Source organism: Sturnira hondurensis, unplaced genomic scaffold (assembly GCF_014824575.4).
Source record: "Sturnira hondurensis isolate 20B ecotype Veracruz unplaced genomic scaffold, ASM1482457v3 Scaffold0000880, whole genome shotgun sequence".
Lineage (NCBI taxonomy): Eukaryota > Metazoa > Chordata > Mammalia > Chiroptera > Phyllostomidae > Sturnira > Sturnira hondurensis.
The window spans coordinates 1,629,873-1,639,742 of record NW_028073511.1 but is presented as its reverse complement, the minus strand read 5'-3'; the positions used below and the strand labels follow the sequence as shown (position 1 = coordinate 1,639,742).

Here is a 9,870-nt window from a genome sequence, read left to right as displayed (position 1 = left end):
CTTTCACAACCAATTGTGAGATCCAGAAGAGTCTCCCACAATCTCCCAGGTGCACGGCACAGGCCTATGATGGGATATCACTATTCTGATTCACAGTTTAATAAGGACAACCACCCCCCAGCCACCAATAATTTGTTCTGTAATAATTCTCCCTTTACCTGCATTAAGAACTTTAAAATCAAGGTTATGACAATAGTAACTCAAAGTTCCAAGACCTCAGTACAAACCACTATTTACTCCCTCCTCATCCCTCCTAATGACCTGCCATTCTGGTGGATAAGTTTGTTTCTTAATTTTTGCCCTATTACACTTAAGTGTTCAGAGAAAACTCCACCAGGTATCCCATAAACCAACTAGTTTTAGGTCTCTGAGACAGTGACCTAATGAGCATTTTTCAAAGAGAGATGTAAGAGGACCAGGGGGTACCCCTATACAGCACCCCCTGCCACCTTCCCTTCATTCCTATTTTCATGCAACACAAACACCACCTGGTTTGGGTGGGAAGAAAATAAAAGGGCTCCAATATGTACTTCTGAATCAGCACACCAGTTACAAGTTTCAGTAGTCAAAAGCACATGGAGTCTTTATTAAACCTCTCTACTTGACCTAGGGCTGAGGGGCTTTAACTGAGCCTGGGTGACTGACCAGGCCTCTTGAGTCCTTCAGGCCTCCTTTGTGGGAGGCCGGTTCTGAGAAACGAGACAGTGTATAAGTGCATAAAAGGGGGAAGATACCCCATATGAAAAGCCAAGTTTCTATGTTGATGGTAATTGGAAAGGCCTTTGGGTCAGAGCTGAGCTCTGGGACAAACACTAAAAGTGACTGAGGGAAGCAACCCATCTTCTTAACTGATTTGAAAGCCTACAGCTCACAGCCTTGTCCTTTCTATTCAATATCATGTGAAACTTGACCTCTGAGAAAACCATGACCTGTGAGGGCTAGGCTTTTCTCCTGCTGCCTAAAAGTCCAATCTCCTCCCTGAGGGTAGAGTACTGGATGTCTTAAGAGGTAAAGGAAGTGATCAAAATACAGAGAAGAAAGTCCCAGATACCACCAACAGATCCTTTTCCAAATAGCTAAAAACTTGCAAAGAAGAAGAAGGAGAACAGTCCCTCTGGGATGGGCGATGCTAAAAAAGGTCGGCCTCCCAGTGCCCAAACAGGGGTGTGAGGACAAACACACTGCCTCCATGTGCGCTGGTAGGGCTGGACTGGTGATCGCAGGCAGTGACCAACCCTGTGAGAGTAAAAGAGAATCAGAAGAAAATTATCACACAGAAAGGCAACAGGCCAACAAAGTTAAAGTCACAAGGAATATGTAGCACAACTATTTCAAAAGTCATAACCACGCACATCCTCACAAACACTGTGTATTAGGCACGACTATTTTGTCACTTTTCAGGTGGGAAGGCATGCTCGCAAAGATGTTCCCCATGATTACCCAGGGCTTCCACTGGAGACCTTGCACTAAGACTGAGAGCTCCTGATCTCAGGCCTGGAGAGCCTCCCCTGCTCCACCAGTCACAGCAGGAAGGGAGGTAAGAAATGTGGCAGAGAAAGAAGCCACGGGGGAAAGTACCTCCAGATCCTGAGGGGGAAGCGGCCTGGCCGCCTCAGGGATGCGCTGAAAAGGGTAGCCCGGCCTGCACGCGCTCCTCCATGTCGTACTGCTGTCTTTCAAGGCACTCAGGTGACCCTCCTCCTTCGGCCGTGACAGGTAAACTGCAGAAGCGGCGGGAGAAGCGAGGGGAGAAATGCAAGGGTGAGGACCGAGGCAGTGGGGAGGGGCGCAATGGCGGCTTTGGGTCACTTCTGCCCACCGCCCTCCTGCGCGGGCGGGGAAACCAACTCGCGGCCCGGGGCGCGGAGGGCGAAGGCCTGCGGCCCGGGGATGAGGCTTCCCGCCAGGCTGCCCGCCCAGCGGGGGCACCCCGCATCCAAGGGCCACGCATCGTCCTATCCCTGGCCTGCGAGGGCAGCGGGCCTCTGTCTGCGGGGCTGCCCGGGCCGGGTGCGGGCTCCGCGGGGGTGGAGACGGCAGCCGAGGAGTGAGGCCCAGGGGAGCGGATGCGCGCGGCCCTGCCCACCGCCCGCCCGTGGCGGAGGGAGGACAGGGGGCCCACCAACCCGGGGTGAGGAAGAGAGCGCCCCAGTTTCCACATCCTAGACTTTGGAGGTATTCCTGAGGCTTTACAGCAATTTAGATCTTCCTGGGCAGGGTGGCCACAAGCTGGTTCCTTAACCGAACTCACCCAGTTTCTGCCAGAAATTAACCGCCAACGGCTCCTCCTCGTGCCCTTGGCCACACCCCCACGGGCCTCCTCCAATCACCGGCCCAGCTCCTCCCCCGACCCTCTCCGTCCTCATAGGGAGGGGCGAGGCCCTGGGCCTTCCAGAAAGTTCCACAGCCTCGCAATGGCCCTAGTCCAGACGTCTCGTTCGCGTGGCGGGGTGCGGGGCAAGGGGCCTCCCTGGGTCCTGGGAGGGCGAGGGCTTCTGGGAAAGTGCGGGGTCTTTGCAGGGTGGGGAATCACTGTTGGGGAAGGTGGGGGGCGGGTATGGGAGGGGGTGTGAGCCCCAGGCCTTCCGGAATGTAGTCAGTCCCGGCCTGGCCTTTGAGGGCCCAAGTGCAGAGTGCTGGCAGCACCCCTTGCTTTATATTTACCAAGCCATTGGCTCAAAGGACACCTATGACCCTGGAGCTCTCATTTCCATTTTACCTCAAAGGAAAGTGCCATCCAGAAGGCACTTCTCGTGAAGCCTCATAAGAATCAGGAGCAGAGGTGTAATTCAGGCTCTCCTAACGCCAACCTCTGGCATTTTCCCACCAACCAAAGACCTCTCACTAGAGAGAAAGGTTTGAACATGCTCAGCCAGCTCTTTGGGACCCAGACCCTTAAGGGGGGTTTGCATTATCCCCTCCTTCCTCTTGCACCAGCTGCAGGGCCTGGGGGACTCGGGCTCTCCCTCACAGCTTGGATCCAACCAATGGGAGAGGTTTGCTAAGCTGATGAGCGTGCCCCTGACCAATGAGAAGGGGAGAATGTCTTAGGGTAGTTGGAGGGGTCCCTTGTGTTAATATTTATTTGGCGCCTATTTCCAAAGACTTTTTTTTGTCTTGAAAAAGTTTTAAATGCATCTTCATGTTTGAGCATTACATATTCTTTTTTTTAATTGACATAGAATTCACACAACAATGTTCCTTATTTTAACCATTTTAAAGTGTACACAATTCAGTAGCTTTTAGAACATGCATAATGTTGTAGAAACATTATCAGTAATTCAAGAACATTTTATCACCCCATAATGTGTATGTCCCATACACATTAAACAGTCATTCCCCATTCTTTTCTTCCCTCAGCCTCTGGTAACCACTAATCAGCTTTGTGTTTTCATGGATTTGCCTATTCTGGATGTTTCATGTAAGTGAAATCACATGATATGCGACCTTTCATGTCTGGCTTCTTTCATTTAGCATAGCATTTTCAAGGTTTATCCATGTTGTAACATGTATTAATGTACTTCATTCTTTTTAAAGCTAAGTAATAGTCTACTACATAGATATACAATATTTTGTTTGTTCATTTTGATGAACATTTAGGTTATTTCCACTTTTGGGGTATTATGAATAATTCTCTCTAAAAATATGTATGTACACATTTTTTTCATTTGAACATAGGTTTTTAATGCTCAATATTTAGGAGTGGAATTTCTGGGCCATATGGTAATTCTGTTTTTAACTTTGTGAGAAACGGCCAAAATACTTTCCCCACAATTGATACACCATTTTACATTCCTACAAGAAATATAAGAGAATTCCAGTTTCTCCACATTATCATCAACACTTGTTAGTTTTTTAAAAAAAATTGATAGCCATTTTAGTGGGTGTGGAGTGGCATCTCATTGTGGTTTTGATTTACTTTTCCCTGGTTATTTGTTTTGTGACTTTTCTGAAGTAGTTTTGTAAAGTTTGTATCCTTTGTCATACATGGTCACTAAAGTCTGTTTTGTTAGATTAATGGTCAGCCAGTGATTCAATAGAAATTTCTTTAAACACTGGAACTAAAAGAAAAAAATTCTCCCAGTCTTTTGCAAATGGAGTGCATGCGTGTGTGTGTGTGTGCACGTGTGTGTGTGTGTTGAGACATACATTCAACACTCAGCTAGACAGTTTACAACTCCGCCATAGCCTTCATTTCCTGCTTATGCAGAGACTGATGATCAGCCAGGGGTGAGAGTTTAGGGCCCTTTCTGGTCTTTTCTGAGCATGTGCACAGGCCCAAGTATGTCATGGCCTTCTAAATTATCAGAACTATGTGGCAGGTTTTCAAAGTCCTTATTCCCCCAAAGTATCTCATACTCCCGCTTTTCCTCATAGGTTTTTAGGTTGGTCTATTGTTTTCCCCAACTATTCCTCTCTGCCTCAGGAAGCAGCATGTAATACATTTTTCTAAATGTTTTTGACAAATTCTCCCTAGGTAGCTGCCTCAACCCTTGGAATTTTCTAAGTGAAATAAGGCAAGTCCTTTGAGACAGTTCTTCAAGGAGCCACCAGGCAGATGAAAACAAAACCCACAGTTACTTGAGAACAAAGTCTGTTTTGCTTCCAGTGGTACCAGGTATGTACTGGGAGTACCACCTATTTGTTGTCTTGACCACGCCAAGCTGGGGAGTGGAAGATGATGCCATGGTTAACATTTTGCCACATTGGCCTTATTCTCTTGTTCTAGCTCTCTCTCTATGGTAAATTGCATTACCTTGTGCCTGTTTACTGCCTCATAATAAGGAAATGCTCTCAAAGGAACACAGGGGTTACCAATCAGGAAAGTCAATGTGTATGCAATACAAACAGTTCTGTATTGCATAATCAACAGTTTTATTCTAATTTATTCTAGTGTTCAAATAGTGTCCTTTATACCAATTACGTTTTCCAGCCCAGGATTCAATCCAGCATCACCCTTTCCATTTTTCATGTCATTTTAATCTGGAACTATTTCCTCACTCTTCCTCTGTATTGTATAACATGGACATCTTTGAAAACTACAGGATTTTTGTGTTTTAGAATGTCCACAGTTTGGGTTGGCCTGCTGTCTCTCATGAGTTAGACCCAGTTAATGCAGTTTTGGCAGAAACACTACTTCAATTTTTGTCCTTGTCAGTGAAATACATAAGGGGGCCATGACACTGCTTTTTCCCCATTATTGATCATACTAACATTGATTGCTTCATTAAGATGTTTTAGTCCAGGTTTGTCCATTATAAAGTTATTACTTTTTAATTTCATAATTAATAAGTAATTTGTTGGGAGATACTAAGAGATGATATAACTATATATTTTCCTCATATTGTTTCTGTTTTATTCTTCGAATACATAAAATATTAACATAATTCTATATTTAAAACCATATAAAATGCATAATCACTGAACTTTTGTTTAATCTCCTACTTCTTGCACCCAGTTTATTTGCATATATGTGTGGAATGTAGGTATTTCTTTAAAAAACTTTCCTACATGTTAATGGTTATTTGTTCCTTGTTAATTTTTACATATATTTATTTTTTGTTTTTAATTTGAATTAGATTAATGTTTTGTCTATATTGTTAAAACATTTTGTCTATATTCTACATTTATGGAAACCTGTGATTTTAATTCATTATTTAGTTTTACACCTTCCTGATCTGTATTTCAACTATTTATATCCTTCAATTTATTATTTTCTTTCTTTTGCTACTTGTTTTGAGAGATTGTTAGGGTTTTTTTTCTTTTTTGGCTTTTGTGGTAAAATTCTAATGAAATTATTTTCATCCTTTTGTTTTTAGAGATATAGGTGTCTGACCATGATTTCCTCTGATCACTGCTTTAAATATTTCTTATAGGTGAGGTACAGTGTTTTGATTACCCTTTTCTTCACTATTCTCTGTTTTTGTTTATATTTTATTATTATCCAAGTATCACTTAATAGAAATTCTTTTTAAGTTCCAGGTGTAAGGGCTTCTTTAAAAATATTTTTCATGTAAAAATCTTTTCTTATTTGCTTTAATGAGATGTAATTGACACACTGGAAACTGCACATATTTAAAGTACATAGTTTTGTAATTTCAGACATTTATAAACACTAATGAAATCATCACCATCACCATAATCAAGTTACTGTGTATTAGTTAAATCCAAGTGTGTGTCCCTTTCTCCAAGTGTGTGTAATCTTCCTCACTCACCCTGTATTCTTTCTGAAAAATATTTGCCTAACTCAAGGATGCAAATGCTTTCTTTTTTTTTTTTTAATTTTATGCTGTAAAATTTTAAATTTAGTCGTGCAATCTATTTTAAGTTAATTTTTGTGTATGGTGCAAAATATGGATGGAAACTTATCACTGTTTTGCATATGGATATCCAGTTGTTTCAGGACTATTTGTTGAAAAGGCGGTTCTTTCCCCACTGAATTGTCATTGCACCTTTGTAAATTGTCCATATCACATAGGCCTACTTCTAGACTCTCTATTCTGTTCCATTGATTTATATGTGTTCATGTCAGTGCTGCACTGCCCTGATTACTGTGACTTCAATAAGTCTTAAAATCAGGTAGCATTCATCTTCACACTTTATTCTTCTTTTTCAAAGTTGCTTTGACTATTTTTGACTTTAATTCCCATATCAATTTTAAGGTCAGCTTGTTAATTTTACAAAATCTTGCTGACAGTTCAGAGTGTATTGAATCTAACAATAAATCTGAGAATTTATATCTTAACAATATTAATTTATTAGATTGTGAACATGGCACGTCTCCTTATTTACTTATACCTATTTTAATTTCTTCTCAGCAATGACTTACAGATTTCAGTGTACAGGTCTTGCACATCATCTGGCTTATTTCTACATAATTTACATTTCTGATGTTATTGTAAATGGTATTTATTTAATTTTAATTTCCTGTTGTTCATTGCTATTATATTAAAACAAAATTGATTTTTGTCTACTGTCTTGTATCATGCAAACTTGCTAAATTCACTTATTAGTTCTAATAACATTTTTGTGGGTTCCATAGAAATTCCTGCGTAGGCAGGAATGTCTTCTGAAAATAAAGGCACTTCTTTCTTTACAATCTGGGTGCTTTTTATTTTTTTCCTTGCCTTATTGCTCTTACTATAGAGTCTTCAATTAATATTGAATAGAAATAGTAAGTGCAAACTCCTTTATCTTGTTCCTTCTCTTCTGGGGAAAGTATTTAGTCTTTCACTATTAAATGTAATCATATTTGTAGGTTTTTCCAAAAGTACTCTTGACTGGGTTGAGGAAATTGCTTTCCATCCTATTTTGCTGATAGATAGTTTTATTTAGGAATGGATATAGGGAGGTTTTTTGAAATAATTTTTCTGAATCCATAGAGATGATTGCATAGGTTTTATTTTTGTTTTCTTGTAGTAAGTTATATTGATTGACTATTCGAATTGTTAAACTGACCTTGGTTTTTGAAATAAATACCACCTGGTAATGACATATTACTCTTTTAATATTTTGTTGTATATGATTTGCTAAAATTTTATTAAGAATTTTTGCATCTATGTTCATTGCAGATACTGGTCTTTGGTTTTCTTTTTTTTGTTAAAGATTTTATTTATTTTTAAAAAGAGGGAAAGGAGGAAGAAAGAGAGGGAGAGAAACATCAATATGTGGTGGCCTCTCACATGCCCCGTACTGGGGACCTGGCCCACAACACGGGCATGTGCCCTGACTGGGAATTGAACTGGCTACCCTTTGGTTTGCAGGCTGGCACTCAATCCACTGAGCCACACCAGCCAGGACGAATTTGCTTTTTTAAGTAATGTCCTTGCCTGAGTTTGTTATCATGATTATGCTGGCATTATAAAATGTGTTGGGGAGTACTCCTTTCTTTTAATTTTCTGGAAAAGTTGATGTTGAATTGGTATTATTTTCCTCCTTGAATGCTTGATAGAGTTTACTAGTGAAGCCACCTGGGTCTAAGGGGTTTTATTTTCTTTCCTTCTGTTTGAAGACTTCTAATTACATATTAACATTTAAAAATGGTGTAGGGCTATTTAGATGATTTATTTCTTCTTGCACAAATTTTGGGAGTTTGTTTCTTTCAATGAATTTGCCCATTTTATGTAAGTTGTCACATTTATTTGGCATAAAATTATTGAAAATAGTCCTGTTATCTTTTTTTCATATTCATGGAATCTGTAATGATCTCATTTCTGCTATTTTTCATATTGATAACTTGTAGTTTTTCCTCATCGGAAAATAGGAGTTTTTTTATTTTGGATGATTCTTTTCTATTTTAGATGTCGACTGCTGTACATTTGCCTTTAGGTAATGCTTTAGCAGCATCCCACAAATTCTGATAAATTTTTACTCTAATTCTCATTCAGTTAAAAATACTTTTCATTTCCCTTTTTAATTTCTTCTTTGATTTGTAGCTTATTTAGAAGTATGTTATTTAGTTTCCAGATATATGAAGATGTTCAATGATTTTTCTATTTCTGATTTCTACTTTCATTCTATTGTGTTCAGAAAACACATTTTTATATGACATGAAGCCTTTTAAATGTCTTGTGACTTTATTTGTGGCCCCAAATATCTTGGTAGATGTTTCATGTACACTTGAGGATAATACATATTCTGCTGTTGTTGAGTTGAGTGTTTTATAAATATCCATCAATTCAAATTGGTTGATTGTGTTCAAGTCTTTTATATCCTTACTGATTTTCTGTCTATTTATTTGTCAGTTATTGAGAAAGGGGCATTACAATTTTCAACCACAATTATGGATCTATCTATCAGTTTTTACTTGACATACTTTGAAACTCTCTTATTAGGTACATAAATATTTGGGATTGTTAAATTTTCTCAATTGATTATTATTATGAAATTTATCATTATGAAATTATATCATTTATCCCTGAAATCTGCTTTGTTTCATATTACTATAGACTACAGCTTTTTAAAAATTGGTCTTAGCAGAGTATATCTTTCCCATTCCTTTACCTTAACTATGTGTGTCTTCACATTTAAAGTGAGTTTTGCACAGGCAGCAATGGTGAAGATTGCTTTTTTATCCATGTTAATAGTCTTGGCATTTTACTGATATCTTCACATCCTTTACTTGCAATGTGATTACTGACATGGTTAGATTTAATTATACCATCTTGTAGGCTGTTTTCTATTTGATCCACATGTCCTTGATTTTTATTTTTCTCTGTTTGCTTTCTTTTTAATTAACTGAATATTTTTTACTATGCTTTCTCTCCTTTGTTGGATTATGATCTATAGCTCTTTGTTTTGCTATTATAGTGGTTGCTTTAGGATTTTTAGTATATACCATTAAATTATCACAATCTATCTTCAAGTGATTTATACTGTTTCATATATAGTATAAGACTTACTATAGTACATTTCCATGTATCTCCTCACAGCTTTATGTCATGGATTTCAATTTGACATGTATGTGTGTGTGCAGCTACATGGATTATAAAGTTCATATAGCTACAATTTCAGTGTTTTTTATTACATTGTGCAATTTTTTTATCTCCATCTGATATCATTTTTTTCTGCTTGGTGGATTTCTTTTAATACATCTTGTAACGTGGTTCTGTAAGGCAAAAATTCTTTTAGCTTTTGCACATCTAAAAAAGTCTTTATTTGCATTTGTTTTGAAATATACTTTTTTACTAGGTATTGAATTCTAGGTTGACAGTATGTTAAAGATGTTGCTTCACAGTCTTCTTGCTTACATTGTTTCTGACTAGAAATCTGCTAGCATCCTTGTTTTTGTTCCTCATCAGGTAAGATGTCTTTTTCTCTAGTTGCATTTAAGGGTTTCTCTTTATCACTGGTTTTGTGTAAATTTCTTAT

General features: G+C 38.9%; 1 long non-coding RNA gene across 1 annotated transcript; it reads right to left on the bottom strand.

The window, feature by feature from the left end:
• Window positions 1–556: 556 nt before the first annotated feature.
• LOC118991118 (uncharacterized) lies at window positions 557–2,261 on the bottom strand. The gene is made up of 3 exons (XR_005067354.1): window positions 2,127–2,261; window positions 1,579–1,701; window positions 557–1,236 (listed from the first exon to the last, which is right to left on the bottom strand). It is a non-coding gene; the product is annotated as an uncharacterized LOC118991118 (long non-coding RNA).
• Between the last annotated feature and the right edge of the window lie 7,609 nt (window positions 2,262–9,870).